Genomic DNA, 20071 nt, shown 5'->3' with positions numbered 1-20071 from the left:
ATGCAGTTGAGAGAAGCATTGTGTGCAGCTAGAGATGGCTGCATCGTGGACGTTAGTAAAATCATTTCATTTCATTTCTGTATGAGATGAGTGATATGTGCTGATAGTTAGTATAGCATGTGGATTACGTGGGATAATTAATCATATTGTTGGAGACTTCTTGAGGGGTTCTTAGGTCAATAATTAATTTATTTGAACCTCTCATAAATTAATTATGGTTATTGTTTTCAAAAATTCCACTGCAATCTAGATAGGATGGGTCTCGATTAAAAAAGCCTTCTTAGGTACCCTTTTACAATCAGTTATTTTCATTTGTGATATTGATTCCCCTCGTCATAATCACTTATTAAATTTCATTTGTCATAGTGCTTCCCCTCATCATAATCACTTTAGGTTTTTATGATGTAACTTTAACTGATGTAATTGTGAAGTGGTTTCAGGCTGACCAAGAACTTTACACTAAAGTGGTTTTGACTTCTCACAAACTTCACATCCACCTAATCACCACACAATTTGCACTAAGGCTAACCATAAACCTCACACAAGTGGTTTCAAGATCACTGCAAACCTTATATTCAAATGGTTTTGGCTAACCACAAGCCTCACACAAGTGGTTTCAAGATCACTACAAACCTCATTTTCAAATGGTTTTAGCTAACCACAAACCTCACTCACAATTTGTTTTAGTTAATGATGAACTTCTCATGTGGTATCAAATGACCTTTAATTTAAGACACATGGTTTCATATTGTGAATTCCTCAATAATATTAAATAATATTTTTTGTTATATCCGGCTGACAATTAATGTATTTATTTCCTAGGCTAACTCTATATTCATTTTTTGTATCTTGTCGGCTTGGGGGCATTTTTGTAATCCTTTGGGAAGCTTTCTTGAAGTCCTTTATAAGGTTAGTTGGTAGGTTGTTGCTAGCATACGATTTGGGTTGTTTTCTTTATATTGCAAATTCTATTGGAGTTTTGCTCGTCTTGCCATTTCAGAAGTACAAAATCTTCCCTAATTGGCTCTTGTAGTTTCGGTGAGGTTCAACCCTTACCCTATTCCATCCTCTACACTTCTTCACTTTGGATTTGGCACATTTGGAGCACCATCTCTATCTACAAGTGTACTTTTTGGTTCAGTGACAAATTGCAAATATGTGTTGGTGTGCATCTATGTGTTTGGTGAATATTTGATCTGTATTGGGGCATTTAATTATTCTCTCAATTTGCACTTGCACCTACATTATTGAAGACGCACACTACATTATCCTGTTACTTGGCATACGCCATCCCCATCTAAACAGTCTGTTAACCGTATGGCTTGCAACATCCTCTCTCATATGACACCCTCACTTCCATACCCATCGCACATCCTCACTCATCCCATTGTACTTGTTAACATTACCCCCACACCGTACACCACCCTCTATGTGACTTACCATTCGCTCAGGCAACCCTTCCCTCTCCATACGGAAATCCTTCTTCCTATGTCAACATATTCCCTCTAGCAACCTTTCCCGTCACTGTACTAGTTGTATGGTCTTCTCCAACTATACCGTGATTTGTCAGTCCCCAATGTGTAGTCTTTTTTTTCCATAGTCCTTCCTTTCATACGGGCATGAGAACTGTATAGTGGTATCGAAGCTAGCAATCTTGCTAGCCAATGGGTAACGTTGGACGTTGCCAAAATCTCAATCAATAGGTAGTTGGATGAGTGAATCAAACACTACGATGATGACACTTCTAAGGGATCTAACAAGAGGAAGACAACAACTGAGTGAAACCTTGCTAAATGGACAACTTGGTGAGACCTTGGCAAAGGGGCAATAACAAATTGGCAAGGCCCTTCGACTTTGGTAGAATGAAGGATGAATAGAGGACATTATGGGTGGTGATAATTCGATCAATGAAAGGCTTCACACAAAGCACTCCCACGCATGATCAATGATACCAACATCTCCCCAACAGTTAGAACATTGTGGGGAACAAGAACTTGCCTTCTTCGAGATGTAAGACCAATTATGACATGACTAGTTTGATGCCAAATTTGGAGTAGAATTATCCTTCAAGGATTATGTGGATTTGTAGATGAGATAGTCTAGGAGACATGACAACTACAATGATGACATTAAATGGAAAATTGGCAAGATATACCTATCATGTTGTGATGGATCTGGGTAGACATCAACACCAGCATGGGTTCAAAAGACTAATACATACTTCCAACTCAACCCCAAGCTTGAAGAAGAGGCAATCAAGTTCGCAACACTTCACCTGGAAGGAATTGCTCGTAAATGGAGGCACCATGGGATGGTCGCTCTCGATAATGACTGAGTCACTTCATATGCGAACTTCACAAAGAGACTTATAGACCACCTTGACAAAAAGGATTTGGATTTCAACTTCAAAGAGTTGGCACAACTAAAGAAAATTGGATCAATGGACAACTACATCACAAAATTTTAGAGACTATTAGTATTAGTGACTAATATTTTAGAGAGGACTTGTTGTCTTGTTCATGGATGGATTAATTGAGCCCATAAAGGGTTTTAATCCCAACATGCTCATGGCAACAATCAAGAAGACACAGGACATGGAAACATCCACTTCTTCTTCAAGAGTTATTCACATGCCAAACTGCCCCTCAGCTTAAGGGGAAAGACAACAAGTCCCTCCTAATAAGTAGTCAATGGACAAAGCCATGATACAAGAGTTAGGAGGATGAATCTCTGTTTTAATTGTAAGGAGCCATAGGAACCAGGGCATTGATGCTTAGGCAAGGGGAAGGTCCATTACATTGAGGTGGTATCATACAACGAAGAGGATGAGGAACAAGAAACCAAAGGAGATGGTCAACAAGCTTCCAAGGAGGTTAACATAAACCATGCAGAGAGGATTGTTGTACTGATAAAATGTGAAGGCACCATTTCTCTTGTTGGCACTCTAGGATGTACTATTTTTTTGGTACGAGGCACTCTCCAAGGATAATGAGTCATAGAGTCATGCTTGATAGTGGGGCTACACTTAATTTCATTAATTCATCACTTGTGAATCGAAGAGGTTTAGCTACAGAGGCACATGCAGGATTCCAAGTCAAAGTAGTGGGAGGAAATCTCCAATCGTGTGCCTATTTGGTCCCACAATTGAGCATTACTATGGGAGAGCATGCAATGACATACGACTTCGTTGTAGTAGATCAAGATGACATGGAAGTCAAACTTGTCATCTAGTAGATGGAAACTTTGGACGAGTACACACAAAGCATCAAACAACTAGAGTTTTTGTTCGAAGTGGATGGCAAAAAAGTAGTTTTGAGGGGAATGTCAAATTCAGGGCTGAAAAATCTTGACACAATAGATGGAAGCTATTTTTTGACATGATGACATTGTCTAGGCAACACATTGTTTGATCTCAATAGAGTTGATGAGGGAGGCAACAAACTAACTACCATGACAGTGAGCTTTGGTTAGTGTTGGATTAGCACAGTATGGTCTTCGTCGACGTCCCTCCTAACATACCTTCACACAGGGGCTTTGAGCACACCATTGAGTTGGAGGAAGGAGCCAAACCCATCATCACTACACCCTACTAACATCCTAAAATGTTCACAAATGAGATAGAAAAGATGATCCAAGAACTCCTAGTGAACAGATGGATTAGGACCAGTTCCAACCCATTTGCATCATTAGTCATGTTGGTTAACAAGAAGAATGGAACCATTTGAATGCGTATGGAATACCGTGCATTGAACACGAAAACTATCAAAATGGGTATCCCATTCCCAAGATCAAGGAATTGTTGGATGCATTACACGTGGTAGTCTATTTTTCCAAAATAGATCTCCATTCTGGTTACCATCAGATTCACATGAAGGAGAATGATGTGGAGAAAAATGCCTTTTCTTTTCATCACGGTCATTATGAGTTCTTGATCATGCCATTTGGTTTAACCAATGCTCTAGCCAGTTCCTAGTCATGCATCAACCACATCTTCAACAAACAACTACAAAAATTCCTACCTTTTTTCAAATGACATACTTATTATAGTAAGACATGGGAGGAACATTTGAGGTATTTGGATGAATTGTTTGGGATCATGGGTCACAATCATTATTTACCAAAAGATCCAAATGTGAATTTGGAATTATAGAGATATTGTATCTAGGGCACATAATCAGTGCTCGAGGGGTTCAAGTACACTAGGAAAATATTCAAGCCATCTTGGATTGGCCATCACCTAAGACTCCAATCTATGTGGATTCCTTGGCTTGTGCAATTATTACAAAAGGTTTGTAAAGGGATTCTCTCATCTTAGTGCACCACTAATGAACTTGACAAAAAGGGATCTTTCCATTGGGATGAGAAGGCACAACATATCTTCGACAAGTTGAAAGAAGTCATGAGTTCATGTTTGATGATGGCACTACATGACTTCAATCAATCCTTCATCTTGGAGTGTGATGCATTGGGAGAAGGTATCAGGGAAAAGTTGATGCAGGATCATCACCCCATTGCATTTAAGAGTCAAAATTTCTCAGAAGCAGAGACAAGTTATTCCATTCTACGACAAAAAGATGCTCATCATCATGCATGCATTGACAAATTTTTGACAGTATCTCTAGGGAGAAAATTTGTGGTGTGGACAAATCACAATGGCTTGAGATATTTCTTAGAGAAAAGAAATTTGAATAAACGACAACAGAAGTGGTTGAGAAAAATCCAAGCATTTGACATTGGCATTGAGTATGTAAAGGGAAAAAATAATGTAGTGGTTTATGCTTTGTCAAGAAGGCCTGGAATATGTTATTTGTCCCAAATTTCAACAGATTGGAAGGAACACCTATTGGTTGAATACTTCAATAACACATTAGCGTAGCAATTGATGGATGGTCAGTGCAAGAAGATAGGTATCAGATGATAGATGACATCATCTACTACAAGGGCATGATCTATTTGGTTCCTGAGTCCAAAATGAAGAAGAGAATTTTGAAGGAGATGCACAACTCACCTTTGCTTAGACACCCAGGATACCTAAAGACCTCTAGGAAGATCCAAGAATGCTTTGCATGGAAGGGCCTCAAGAATGATATCTTGCAGTATGTATGGGAAGGTTCTTCTTGCCAACAGAACAAATCCAAGCACACTTTACCAGCGGGGGAAATTATCCCTAACCAACAGTGGGAAATTATCTCGATGGATTTCATCACTAGACTACCCAAAGTGCAAGGCAGGGATTGTATTTATGTCATGGTTGATTGTTTAACCAAGTATGCCCATTTCTTTGCCATCTCCATCAGATACTATACATCTCAAGTGGCAGAGTTATTCTTTCGAGAGGTTTTCCACTTACATGGTCAACCACAGAATATAGTAAGTGACAAAGATAGCCATTTTCTTAGTACTTTTTGGATGGAGTTATTTAGGCTAGTAGGGATAGAGTTGTCACCAAGTATGAGCTACCATCCATAGTCAAATGGACAGATGGAGGTTGTGAACAAATGGTTGGAGGGATATAAGAGAAATTATGTTTCAACTAAACATAAGGCACGGATTCGTTGGCTACATTTGGGTGAGCATTGTTACAATACTACCTATCCCATGTCAATAGGCACGAAACCCTTCAAAGCATTGTATGGTTACAAACCTTCATCATTTATGGATCTGTCATTGGGTGATAGTCATGCATCGAAGGCTAAGAAGTGACTACAAGAGAGTTAAGATATCATGAAATCTCTTAAGGAAAATTTACAAAGGCTCAAAACCAATAGAAGATGTATGTTGACTGACATCGGGTAGAGAAAAGTTTTGATGTTGGTGATTTGGTATACCTTTGGCTTCAACCATACAGAAAATCCTCCCTAAATTCATTTGGTAAGAAGTTAAAACCATGCTTCTATAGACCATACAGAGTGGTTCAAAGGGTAGGTGAAGTAGCCTACGAATTGGAACTCCTTCAAGGAAGCCAAATCTACAATGTTTTTCACGTGTCATGTTTGAAAAAGGCAACTGGTCAACATGTCACAGTGTCGAAGAAATTGCCACCCATTGATGAAGAGGGGAAATTGATTCTAGAACCAACTAAGATTATAGATGTTCAAAAAAAGAGGCTCAAGTCCCATACCATTAAGGAGTTTGTAGTACTATGGAAGGATCCTCCAATTGAGGATTCTACTTGGGAAGGCGAGAAAATTCTGGAGGTCCAAATCTGCAATTGCTTGAGGGTAAGCCATTTCCAGGCTTGGAGGACTGCAATGTCCTCAATAATATTAAATAATATTTTTTTTAATATGTGGCCAACAATTAATGTATTTATTTCTTGGGCCTACTCTTTTATTTTTTGTGCCTTGTTAGCCACTTAGCATTTTTGTAATCATTTGGGAAGCTTTCCCGAAGTCCTTTATAAGCCCAATTGGTAGGTTGTTAGTTTACAATTTGGGTTGTTTTCTTTGTATTGCAAATTCCATTGGAGTTCTACTCGTCTCACCATTTTGGAAGTGTACGATCTTCCCTACTTGGCTCTCGCAGTTTCAGCGAGATTCAACCCTCACCCTATTTCATCCTCTTTACTTCTTCAATTTAAATATGACACATCCAGAGTGCCACCTCTAGCTACAAGTATACTTTCTGGTTTAGTGATAAAATTACAAATATATGTGTTGGTGTACATCTATGTGTTTGGTGAATATTCGATTTGTATTGGGTATCTATTTATTCTCTCAATTTGCAATTGCATCCGCCTCATTGAAGACGTACACTACACTATCCTATCACTTGGCACCATCACCACCTGCATAGTCTGCTAACTATACGACTTGCAACATCCTCTCCTCGTGCAACACCCTCACTTCCAACCCATCACTCACCCTCACTTAGCCCACCATACTCCTTACCATCACCCCCACACTGTACACCACCCTCTGCATGACTTACCGTTTCCTTGGGAAACCCTTCTTTTTTGTACGAAAATACTTCTTCCTCCATCAACATATTCCCTTTGGTAACCCTTCCCTTTACTGTACTATTTGTATGATCTTCTCCAACTCCACCGACATACGTCAATCCCCAATGTGTGGTCAATTTTTCCCATACTTCTTTGTTTCGTATGGGCACATGAACTTTACACATATTACCACAAACCAACACAAAGGGAAAACCATCACCACTTTGGGTTTTCCTCCTTCTGTACTTGCATGGAAATTGATTATTGAGTTCATATAAAAAGAAATCCATCTACCGAGATATATGGGTACTTAGCTACTATACTTAGTTCCATAGCAATATTTTTTAGATACATGGTATTCAAATGGTTTTGGCTAACTACAAGCCTCACTCACAAATGGTTTCAGCTGATGAGGAACTTCTCAACAAGTGGATTCAAACTACCAAAAAATCAAGACATTTGGTTTTATATTACCACAAACCAACACATAGGGAACACCATCACCACTTTGGGTTTTCCTAGTTTTTGTACTTGCATGGAAATTGATTATTGAGTCCATATAAAAAGAAATCCATTTATCAAAATATATGGGTACTCAGCTTTTATACTTACCAGTTCCATAGGAATCTTTTTCAAATACATGGACCATTAATATGTTAAACCAAAATTCCTAGAGTGTTCAGTGCAACCAATAATACATCCCTTACAACTAAGGTGCAATACATACTGCAATCTTAACATTTTTTTTCAAAATATAATCCATTGAAAACACAAGCTATATTGACATTATGAGTGCACATTGATTGGGATCGACCTCTTTTCAACAATCCGCCCTAATGGTATCAATAACTTCACAAAATTAAAACAACAATTTCTTGAGAGATAGCTCAAAAATCATTTTTAACTCAAACAACAAACTTTAGCAAACCATCTCACCTCCAATCCAACCACTTTGCAACTCACGCAATAACAAGAGACTCCTAAAATTACTAGTAGGCACTTACACCATTTATTCATACACCAGCCTTAAACACCATAACTACAAACCTTCATTTCTCCCAACCTATATGTTTAACACCATAACTAAAAATGTTCATTTCTCCCAACCTATATGCTTTGCCTAGCACATAGATATGCAAAACAAACACTTAACCTATACTTGTTACTTTATTTTCTTTTTGTTATGCATTCTAAAACAACCATCTTTTTGTCAAATTATGAAAACACATATCATAGCTTACACAACATATATCAGGACATGATTGATTTAACATAGCTAATAAAATCACAATGAGCGGAGCAGAGCAGATGAATGGAGTGGAGCGGGGAAGCAAACTTTTGAATGTGGCTTTGAGTGGGAAACCCGAAAAGCATGGACATGATGATCAGACTGCAAGCCTAGAGTAGGATAACAACAAAGGAAAGGGGGATGCAACCAAAGATGGGGACCCATGAGATTTAAAGCCACATCCAAGAGAAAAAGAGAACATTGCTTGAAAACCAAGGGCATCTAGAGGGACCCCAGGGGCCTAGGGTTGTTGGACCAATTTGTTCAGAGTCAAACCATCGGGTAAATCCTCCTTCCCTAAGATTATTGATAAATCAAATAAAGAGAAGGGAATTTTTCCTTAGAAGTACCTACAAAGATTATAGATCACAATATTCTGAGCATGACAACTACTTTGGTGAGTAAGTTCATTGGCCCCTGACCAAACATTGACGTGGTTTGAATATTTGCTAGAAAAAAGTAGGAGTTGAAAGGATAGGTTGAAGTAATGACTATGGCTAAAGGTTTTATGTCTTCTAAGTTTTCATGCCCAAAATATCACTCAAGGATTCTCTATGCGAGAAACTGGTTGATGGGGAAGTCCACTCTCATACTACAAAAGTGGACATCCAACCTTGATCTCAACAATGATTTCCTGACCTAGGCCTTGGTCTGGATAAGATTGTTGGAACTTCCCCTAGAATACTGGCATTAAGATTTGTTTGATGGCATTGCCAACTCTTTTGGGGAGTTATTATCTATTGATCCAGTTACTATGGCCAAGAAAAGACTCACGTATGCCAGAATATGCGTTGGAGTGGTCAAGGGTCAGGATATGCCTCAGTGATCGAGTTTCAATCAAGATTGGGAAGGCGAGTGCAATAGATTGATTATGAAAATGTACCTTTTGCTTGCTTCAATTGCAAACAGGTAGGACACAAAGAAAAAGTGTGCCCTACTTTTATAGAGAAGGAAAAAGTCCAAAAGGTTCAAAATAAACAAGGGAAAAGAAAAGACAATCAACACAAATTCATGAATCAAGCTGAGGCTTCTAGGAAGGTGTGGAAGGAGAAAGCCCCCAATGGAAAGACCCCTGAGGGGGAAGTTCTTGGAGAGAGAGACAAGATGGTGACCCCTCTGGACCATCATAGTTTGGAAGGAAGAAAAAAAAAAAAGGAGCCAGAGCAACAAAAGGCACAGATGGCAACAAGCAACAAGGATATGAAAGATCCTAAGACTAATCCTAAAATCATTACTCTGGTGGGATGGGTACGTGGATGATGTGATTTGGAGGGAGAATATAGAGGAAGATGAGACCATAGTGGAGGAAATTAATGTGGAGACCACAGTGGAGGAAACCAATGAGACATCCTTGCATTCTTGGCACCTAGGATTTTGGGGGGTCTATGGAGGTGTAGGGACAATCTATAACATAGGAATTGAACTTTAGCAGAAGCAGTAGGGTTTCCCCTTCAAAAGTAAACTAATTTATTGAGATGGTTTTTGCCTCCACTCCCAACCATTTTTCTTGGTTGGAGGCTCTTTTTGATAGCTGTAAAGATGTCAATGCGGGACCATGGATAATAGTTAAGAATAAGAAAAAGAAAAACAACAAGGATCCTTTGTCGGTCTCTCCTACAACAAGGAGTAGAGTAAAAGCTAACACAGGAAGTAAATCCAACACTCTAGGCTGTAAGAATAAGTGCCAAATTAGAAAGGAAGAAACAAGAAAAAATATTGTGGATGAGACCCAGATAACCATCCTGGAAACATGCTCCCAAAATAAACCATGGTCATTTCCTGGAACATTCGTGGACTCAATGGAATCCACAAACAAGAAATTGTTAGGAATATGATAAGGGATCATAGGCTAGATATTTTTTGATATAGGAAACTAAAATGAATAAGGAGAAATTTGAAAATGTTATTTTCAACAAAAGCATGAAGAATGCGGCTACAGAGTCTAAAGGGGCTTCTAGTGGTCTGTTAGTGATATGGAAGGAAAATTTTGAAGCAAAAATCTTGTTTGATGAAGGTAATATTTTGCTCATGCATGTCAAAATCCCCAAAGACCAAGTCAGTTGGACTATCGTGAATATCTATGCCCCTAATACTAAGAATAGTAGAAGATTTTTTTGGAATAGAATATGTGATTTAATGGCCTTGGTGGGAGAACCCAAATGAATTATAATGGGAGATTTTAATACCCCTCTTTTGGCCATGGAGAAATTAAGAGGGCTCCCGTCGGACTTGGAAAGCAGGCAACACTTGGTTGATATGATTAGAGACCTGTCCCTTCTAGATGTTGAGCTTGGGGGTAGCAAATACACTTGGTCTAATAGGAGATTCGGTTCGGACTACATCTAGGTAAGGTTGGATAGAGCCCTAATCACTATGGATTGGATGAACCAATTTCATTGCAAGATTTCCTCTATGGAGAGACTTGGATCAGATCATTCTCCTATTTCTCTTACCTTAGAAACCATCAATAAGAAAAAGGCTTTCCCTTTTAGATTTGAGAAAATGTGCTTTGCTCACCCTGGTCTTTTTGATAAAATCAAGGAGTGGTGGGGTATAGAGGTGGAAGGCACTGCTATGTATAACATGGCTAAAAAACTCAGATACATTAAAATGGAGATCAAAAAGTGGAACAAAATGGACTTTGGTAATATCTTTCAATCTAAAGATAGGATTTTGGAGGATCTTGTAGAGGTGCAAGAAGAGATATAGAATATGGGATATCGTGAAATCAGGCTAAACTCTAAAAAGGATATTTTGGTTGACTTTTACAACATTGTGGGAAAAGAGGAAATGTTTTGGAGGTAGCAGTCTAGGTCGATTTGGCTCAAGGAAGGGGATAAAAACTCAAGATTCTTTCATCTTTCTATTATGAAACATAGGGTTGCAAACTTAATTAGAGGGATAAAAAAGGGGACCAATACTATAGAGGAAGATAATGAGATAGTGGAGGAAGCTATTAGATATTTCTCTTCCATCCTATCAAAAGATCTAAACTTGGATGAAGAGGACCAGAATGAAATTCTCAATACCATTCCTACTGTGATAAGTGTTACTCAAGATAAGGCCCTAGTGGCCATCCTGAATGTTGAAGAAATTAAGGAAGTTGTTCTCGCTTTTCTAGCTGAGAAAGCTCTAGGCCCTGATGGCTTCCCTACTTTTTTCTTCCAGATGTACTAGGATGTTCTTAAAGATGACCTTGTTAAAGTGGTCCAAGAATTTTTTGGTGCCTAGGAACCTACTTAAAGAGATCAATTCCACCTTCATGGTTTTGATTCCTAAAGTTACAGGTGTAGATTCTTTTGATAATTTTAGACCTATTAGTCTCTACAACTCTTTTTACAATATTTTTACAAAAGTTTTAACTAATAGAATTATCAAATTATTGCTAGAGATTATTGCACCTTAGCAATCAGGATTTGTCCCTTGTAGACAAATCCTTGATTCATCATTGTTGTGCATGAGGTGATCCACTCCTTAGAGGAAGGTAAACAAGAAGGTTTTTTGCTCAAACTTGATCTTTCAAAGACTTATGATAGGGTGGATTGGGGGTTCATAGATAAAATTCTAGAAGTTTTTGGTTTCAATGACAAATCTAGAAATATTATTTCTCAACTGATTTTCACCCCCTCCTTTGCAGTCATGATTAATGGGCCCCCCTTTGATTTCTTTAAATCTTCTAGGGGACTTAAGCAAGGTGACCCTCTTTCACCAATTCTCTTTATAATTCTAGCTGAAGGCATGGGTAGGCTTATTCAAGACAAAAGGAGCAGAGGGGAAATTGTTGGCTTAAAACCTTCCTCTGGTCCCCTGATCTTCTCCCATCAAAAATTTGTGGATGACACGATTTTAGGGGGAGAGATTTCAGTGAAAGAAGCTAGAAAGGTGAAGAGCATCCTCAATACTTACTCCAATGCCATAGGTCAACTAATCAACTGGAGGAAGAGTTTGGTCTTCTTTGTAAAACCCCCAGCGGACAGACAGAGGAAAATTGCTAGCATTTTGGGCTGTAAAATTGGTTCTCTCCCTTCCACCTATTTGGGGCTTCCTTTGGGGAACAAGCCTCCTGACCTCTTTTGAAATAATCTTATTGATAGATTCAATAGAAAGTTGGCGGGCTAGAAAGGAATCACCCTGAGCTAGGCAAGCAAAGTGCTTCTGATCAAATCCACTTTGCAAAACTTGCCAACTTATGTTTTAAGCCTCTTCTCTATTCCTTCAAAGGTGGCTAATACGTTGGAATCCATACAAAGGAATTTTATGTGGGTTGGTACTGATGGCAACAAGAATTATCCATTGGTGGCTTGGGAGATAATCTATAGACCCAAAAAGTAGGGGGATTGGGGATCAAGAATTTGAAACAGTTTAATAGCGCCCTCCAACCTAAACAGATATGGAGGATTTTCAACACCACAGGGGAATGGAGGGATATTTTGAAGGATAAGTATGTTGCTAATATCAATTTAAGACAACTCATTAGTAGGGACCTTGACCCTAGGGGATCTAACATCTGGAATGGCATTATGAGGATGAAGAGTATAACATTCGAGAAAGCAAAATGGAAACTAGGTAATGGAGAAAACATAAATTTCTGGCATGGTGACTGGCTTAGGCAAGGGCCTTTATGGAACATAGAGCCATTTAATAGATGGGCTAACTCTTGTATGGAAATATTTGGGAGAAAAGTGAGTGACTACATGGCTAATAATGAGTTGGTTAATTTGATCGAGGTATCCCTGGAAGTCAAGCCGTTGATGGGCATGGTTAGGCATATACCTTTGTACCACAACAAGGATGCCATCATATGGGGGGAGACTAATAATGACAACTATACTATAGCATCTGGCTACAAGACTATGCAAAACAATGGAATTGCACCTATTTGGGCCAATGCATGGTATCCAGGTCTTATCCCAAAAATAACAATTTTTTTCTGGATTATACCCCAAAACCACATTTTGATGGTGGACAACCTCACCAAGAGGGGTAATGTAATGCCCAATAGATGTATTCTGTGCAAAAATCGTAGTGAGAGTGTGGATCATATCTTCATACATTGCCACTTCACTAGAGATATCTGGTCTTATTTCATGTCTTTTTTCAATATGACTTGGTGTTTTCCTATCAACACTATGGATCTCTTTGAATAATGGTGCCATGGGTTGTATGGGGATGGGATCAAGGTATTGTGGAAATGGACCTTGCCTTATGTCTGTTTGGGAGTGTGGAAGGAGCGGAACAACATAATTTTTAGGGAGAAAAAAACAAATGTTGAAGTTATCTTCCACAAAAGCCTTAACGCTTTGTTAAAAACTAATCTACTATTAAAGGTCCTAACCCCTTTCTTAGCACAAAGGGTATGGATACTAATAAGAGGAAAGATTGCAGATGGATTCTCCCACTTGAGGGTTTGCGCAAAGCAAATTTTGATTGGGCGGCCAAAGGAAACCTAAGAATGGCAGGGGCGGGAGGTATCATCATAAATGCACATGGTAAAGGGATTGTTGTTGTATCTACTCCTCTGGGCATACAAACTAACCATTATGCAGAGGCGATTGCGGCTCACCAAACAATCAAACTGGCTCAGGACATGGGAGTCAAAAATCTTTGGTTGGAAGGAGACTCAAAGAATATTATAGATTGTCTAAATGAGAAGAATGAGCCTACATGGACAATCACGAATATCATTGAAGACTGCATTCATCACCTTAAGACTTCTGATAAAACTTATGTGGCTCACGAGTATAGGGAAGCCAATCAAGTGGCTGACAGGTTGGCCAACTGGGCAGTCGAGAACAATCAAGTGGCAATGTGGATGGACGAGCATACTTCTCCGCCAAATTTTATTGAGCTGATTGAAAAGGAAAGGATCCTAGGTAGATTGGGAATCATAAAAAGAACATTATGATATCTTATGAGTTATGAGAAATGTGCAAAAATATGATGTGTAAGTATGAAAGGAATTGTACTTTTCACATCAATAATATCCATCATCTCACTTTGAGGATTGATTTTGGGCATAAAGTACACAATGTGAAAAGAAGTTTTGCGAAAATGACTAGTGCCAATGATAATCTAGCTTTGAAGATTATCAATACCACAAGGAAAGCTTGCAGAGAGGAATAAATAATGGTGCGGAAAAGACATAGAGGGAACCTAAGGATGAAGCTTAGAAGTGGCACAGGCACTCTAAGGTGTGAAGCATTTTGAAAAAAGGAAAAGTTACAAATTCCATTGAACATCTTCATGGGTGGAAACCCTCTATTACGCGAAGCATGGTTAAGAGCTGGAATGAGGGGATTGTTAAGATTGATGGTGTGGATTTCACGCTGACAGAGGATGTTATCTCTATGGTGACCAGTATTCTCATCATGGGGAAGAAAATATACATATATAGAGAGATTTTTGGGTAGGGTGTGGTTGAATTCACCAAAGATTTGGAGGAAAAGAAGGCCTTAGTGAAGAAAGGTACCTACTACTTTTCGAGCTCCATTAAGCCGTTGTGGAGGTTTGTGTTGAGGGTTATAATAAAGTACATTTCCCTTGACACGAGATTCAACTACCTTTGCACCCACCATTTCATGCTGCTCAACCATTTTAGGTATGGGGCAAAGATTTCTATTCCTTTCTACCTTTACTTGTCTATTAATGAAAATATTAACAACTATAAGGAGAAGCACTCAAGTAATCCAACCTTCCATGAGGGGCTCTTGTTGTTAATCTATGAATTTTTTAAAGCTAGGTCAATGGGGAAACAAATAGAGAATAGGAAGGTGGGGAAGAAGGGTAGAGATGATTCAGATGAGTTAAGAGAGGACTATAATCCTTTAGACATAGATGAAAGCTAATAGATGCACTTGCACTCGGAGGAGGAAGCTACCACACAACACAATATTGGGAAAAAAAAGTAGTGAAATGGAGAGAAAGGAGAAAAAAATTACTGAACCTAAACAGGGCTTTGACATTTCTTCTGATAGGGACTACAATGAAAGGGTGGAGGACATGGAGACAAAGGGCAACAATGCTGATGGGGAGGAGGAGACCTATCTAAGAGAAGGGGAGGACATAAAGAGGATAGGAGGCAAGAGAAACATTACCATTAAAATGCCAACCGACAGAGAGGGGGAATATGAGGACAAGACTATTAGGGATAGGAAAAGAGGGAGAGACTTTGAACCTGATGAGGATATTCAAGAGGTGTGGAAGGATAGTGTTGAGGGGGATAAGAACCAGGGGTGTGGGGAAGAGCATGAGTAGGATTATGAGGAATTGGGATCTAGCCATTACAAATGAATGATCACAAGCAAAGATAGGAATGTGGTGTGGAGGAATTTTGATACCATTTTTGCAAAGATGGGAATCAATAGAGAAATAATTAGAACTATGGTCAAGGAGAATTAAGATGACAAAATTCAAATGGAAGAGTTGATTGACCCAACCCTTCTGATTTTAAGTGACACCACTAAAGAAAATCCTCAAATGGATGTGCTCAACAACACCAAAAATAGTGTGGTGGATAGCTATCAAACTACTAAATGGATTTTCCATGAAATTTAGGAGCTCAAATACAGAGTGAGAAATTTGGAGAGGGAGAATCACAGCTTGCAGAATAGGAAAATAGAGGAGGAAAAGGACATGGATAACAAAGTGGAGGAAGTGAAGAGTAGGGTAGAAACCATGGAGAGCTCTATGCAAAATATTGTTGAGAAAAGCTACAACATCGTTAAAGAGGCTAATGAGAACATAAAGGTTTTAATTAAAAAAATTGAAGAACACAGAGCCAAAGAGGATGATCTTTCTCCTAATAATGCCAAAGATAGGTCTCCTGAGGATGGCTCAAGGAAGAGAACCAGATCCAACATAAAGAAGAAGGATATCTAGGAACCTGATAAAGATCTGTCTGATTTGAAGGAGACAGCTGGAAGAATGTATGAGCTAGAAATTCATGCTATGGAAATAATCGGAGAAATAACTTGAGAAGCCTTGGCTTTTGGGCCTCTCTTGGTCTTTTGTCCTACTCCCCTAGTTTTATCTAGTTTATTTCTTTTCCTTGTGGGGGGTTATTTCAACATGTTTCTTTTAGTTTGACTGATACTTTAAGCATTCTATATATGTTTTACTTGTGTAGTGTAAGGGTTTTAGAGCCAATCAAAAATTGTTTTCCTTAATCAAAAACATATATCAGGACATCCAACTCCAGTAAAAATTGCAAATTTAATAGCTAACACAAAAAACCTCTACAAGGCAATATTTTTAGAGAGCTTTAATATGATATTGTATCTTCCTTGGTACAAACCATATCTATTTTGACTAGCAGCTTCTTCAAAATGGAACTCTAGAAACAAGATCTTCTCTTTTTAAGTTGACAATGCCTTTCTAATTGATATAGCAGATGCACAACTCTCCATCTCTTATTTTTGCATCTCGATCTTCTTTGGCTTGAGCATTATATCAGCTTGAGTATTTTACTAGTATACATTTCATTAGATTCTTATGACTTTCTTCAAGATATCTCTTCTTAATCTATAGTATTTCTTCTTTGCATTGAGCACTCTTGCAAAGGAACAGAGCATTCACTCAAATGCATGTACATATAAATGCTCTTCTAGTTTTGGTTACATGAGTATTTTTCTATATTTTTAATTATATGTTTTTAATTCAACATCAAAGTGGAAAAGACATGACAAGAGAATGAATGTTTGGAAGACACAAAAAGATAAATGAATGTTTGGAAATAAAAAAGATAACAAGAGGAGAGGGGTGAGTGAGAATGAGAACCAAGAAGACAAAAGGGAGGCCAAGTAACACTCATATAAGGACATGAGTTATACATGGAAATATATTAGAGAAAAATTATAGTGAATACTTCTTGGATCTAGTGCCAAATTCTTATCTCACAATAAAATAGAGAATTTATGATATGAAGTAGGTGCAAGCACTAACATACTAGAGATACCAATTCTCAAATACATTTGTAGGCACTTACTTACAAGAGACGTTAAGTCCCCCAATCTAATATTTGGGCACCCACTCATAATGTTAGACACTAATCTCACCAACATATAAAATATGACTTGCAAACCTTCAATGTTGGATATGGGGTAAGTGCAAAAAGTTGTGGTACCAAAAGGGGGTATAAGATGCCACCTTTTTTTTTCTTTCTAAAATTAGTGATTTTTGAAATTTGATGAGAATTTGAAGATAGTTACACTAAAAATTTCAAGATATGGGTAAAAAAAAAGTTGTAGTCCTCCAAATCTAGTTTCTAAACTACTTTTTTTTAAAATGGTGGAGTTTAAGGCCTTCAAAAAAGGGGGCCACAGAAAGTGGTACTTCTTTTTCAGTATAAACATAACATAGTGAAAAGTGTGGTCCCCCTGGAATCCTATTTTTTTGGAAATTCTTTAATCACTCTGGTTAGAAGTTAGCTAACACCATGTATTTTATCCCATATTTTTGGATAATTTTTTAATGAATATATATAATTTTTTTTACAATTTTTGTAAGTGAGCACATCCCAAAAATGTGAAATATCTATGTGCTCCCCTTACAAATCATTGAGAGCCAATAAAAAATCAAAATTTTTTTTTAAAAAAGTGTGTAGAATGGTGTCTAGTTTCAAAAAAACTAACTAGTTGCAAAATCTAATGAATGACCCAAAATCTAACCCCCAAATACTAAATGTTGGTTTTTGAGAAAAAATGGACACACATTCAAAATAAATTATAGTTGAAATGCTTAAAATATTCTAAATTCAAAAAATATTATATGGTTATTTAGTTAACACAGAGATCTAGATGTGATGTAACCTAATTTTATCAATATTCAACCACAAATAAGCCTAATTGAGAGCACATAAGAAAAGTTGTCCTTTTTTTAATATTCTTGTTGGGAAACACGTCTCGACCTGTTTGAAGCTGCCAAGTGTTTTGGTTGGATCTCCAAAGAAAATCCAAGCCTTAGGCTTGGTGAATCATTCAAAAGCGCATTTACGCAATAGCGCCAACATGCTATGAAAATATAGTGGCTTTTAAATAGTGCAAGTGTGCTTTTAAAATATAGTAGTTTAAATAGCACACACACACTATAGTGTGTACTCCTGCAACAATAAATAGAGACTAGAAAAACCTTTCAAATAGGGCACACTCATGTCAATTTGAGCTCTCTCTCTCCATGTCCTTAGACATAATATATGATCAAAGGGGTCAAAAGGGATCATAAGATATATTTTGACCCCTTTTGATCCATTCAGAGCATTATTCAAGGGGTCCTTTGACCCCTTTAAATAAACATGACCCCTTGAACAAATATTATTCAATTGAATGGGTCAAAAGGGGTCATAGGGTAACCTATGACCACTTTTGACCCATTTGACCCTTTGTATGTTTGTTAAGGGGTCCCTTGGCCCTTCAAAATGCACATTATGTGATTGAATGGGTCAAAAGGGTTATAGAGTACTATATGACCATTTTTGAACCATAGTAACATTAAGATGTGTGTTAAGGGGTCCTTAGACCCTTTTAAACACACATTATGTGACAAAGTTGCATTAGAGGTGGCTCATCTTTAGGAGTTATTAGCTCATTGGAGAAATGCACCCTGTATAGTTGCTCATGTGCCTCCAGATGCTTTATCCAATGACTGCACTCCTCCTTGTAGTTACTGGTGAGGTTGGAGTAGATCTATGAGTCACTTGCATACTCCCTGATCTCAACCCCATCATCGCTCCTCAATGGTTTTGGTGGCGAGTGCCGCTTAGCCTCACCTCCATGGAGGTTGGGCTCGGGCTTGTCCCTAGTGGGTCCTCTTGTTTCCCCTGATGCGGGTTGGTCATCTGTGCAACGTGACCCCAAATAGGCTTTCCATTAGTTGGATTTAGCCATTTCTCTGCCCAGACAGGAGGGTGATAAAAATATTTTTATTGCTACTAATGACAGTTGGGCTCCCTGTTAGCCAAACACCAACCCCAAGGACTTATGGGGTTCTGATGATAAAGACCCACCCTTAACTGGAACTACTCTTTTTGAATGAGGGCTTTCTGCTTAGTACTTTTATATTCTTTTTGATGAATATTTTTTAATTTGGCCTTGTGTCATTTGAACTCATGGGGTGATCTTGTATCCCCTGATCCCTTTTTTTGTGAATATGTATCTTTTATATTATAATTAATGGAAAAGATCTATGCATCAAAAAATGGGTCAAAAGGAGTCTTAGGGTACCTTATGACACTTTTAAACCTATTTGAACAATTATATATGCATTAAGGCTCCTTAGAACCTTTAAAACAAACACTATATGATCAAATGGATCAAAGGGGTGATAGAGTACCCTAAGACCCCTTTTGACCCATTCAAACCATTATATGTGTACTAAGGGGTCCTTATACCCCCTTTTAACCCATTCGATCGTATGTTATGTGCTAATGATTCCTCAAACCCTTTTAGACACACATTATTTGATCCAATCATTCAAAAGGGGTCATAGGATACCTCGTGACCCCTTTTGATCGATTTGAAATACTAAATGACTATTAAGGGCTCTGATGACCCCTTAAGACATGCATTATGCAATCAAATGGATCAAAATAGGTCATAGGGAATCCTATAACCTGTTTCAACTTTTTCAAACCATTATATGTGTTATAAGAGGGTCCTTAAACCCCTTAAAATATACGCTATGCAATCAAATGGGTCAAAAGGGATCATAGAGTAGCCTATAACTTCTTTTGGCCTATTCAAACCATTATATATGTACTTAGGGGTCCTCGGTCCCTTAAGACACACATTATGTAGTTGAATGGGTCAAAAGGGGTCATAGAGTACCGTATGAGACCTTTTGATCCATTT

This window comes from Cupressus sempervirens, chromosome 10 (genome assembly GCF_028749045.1).
Source record: "Cupressus sempervirens isolate cs-2001-9-10 chromosome 10, ASM2874904v1, whole genome shotgun sequence".
Lineage (NCBI taxonomy): Eukaryota > Viridiplantae > Streptophyta > Pinopsida > Cupressales > Cupressaceae > Cupressus > Cupressus sempervirens.
Note: the sequence above shows the minus strand (reverse complement) of the source record.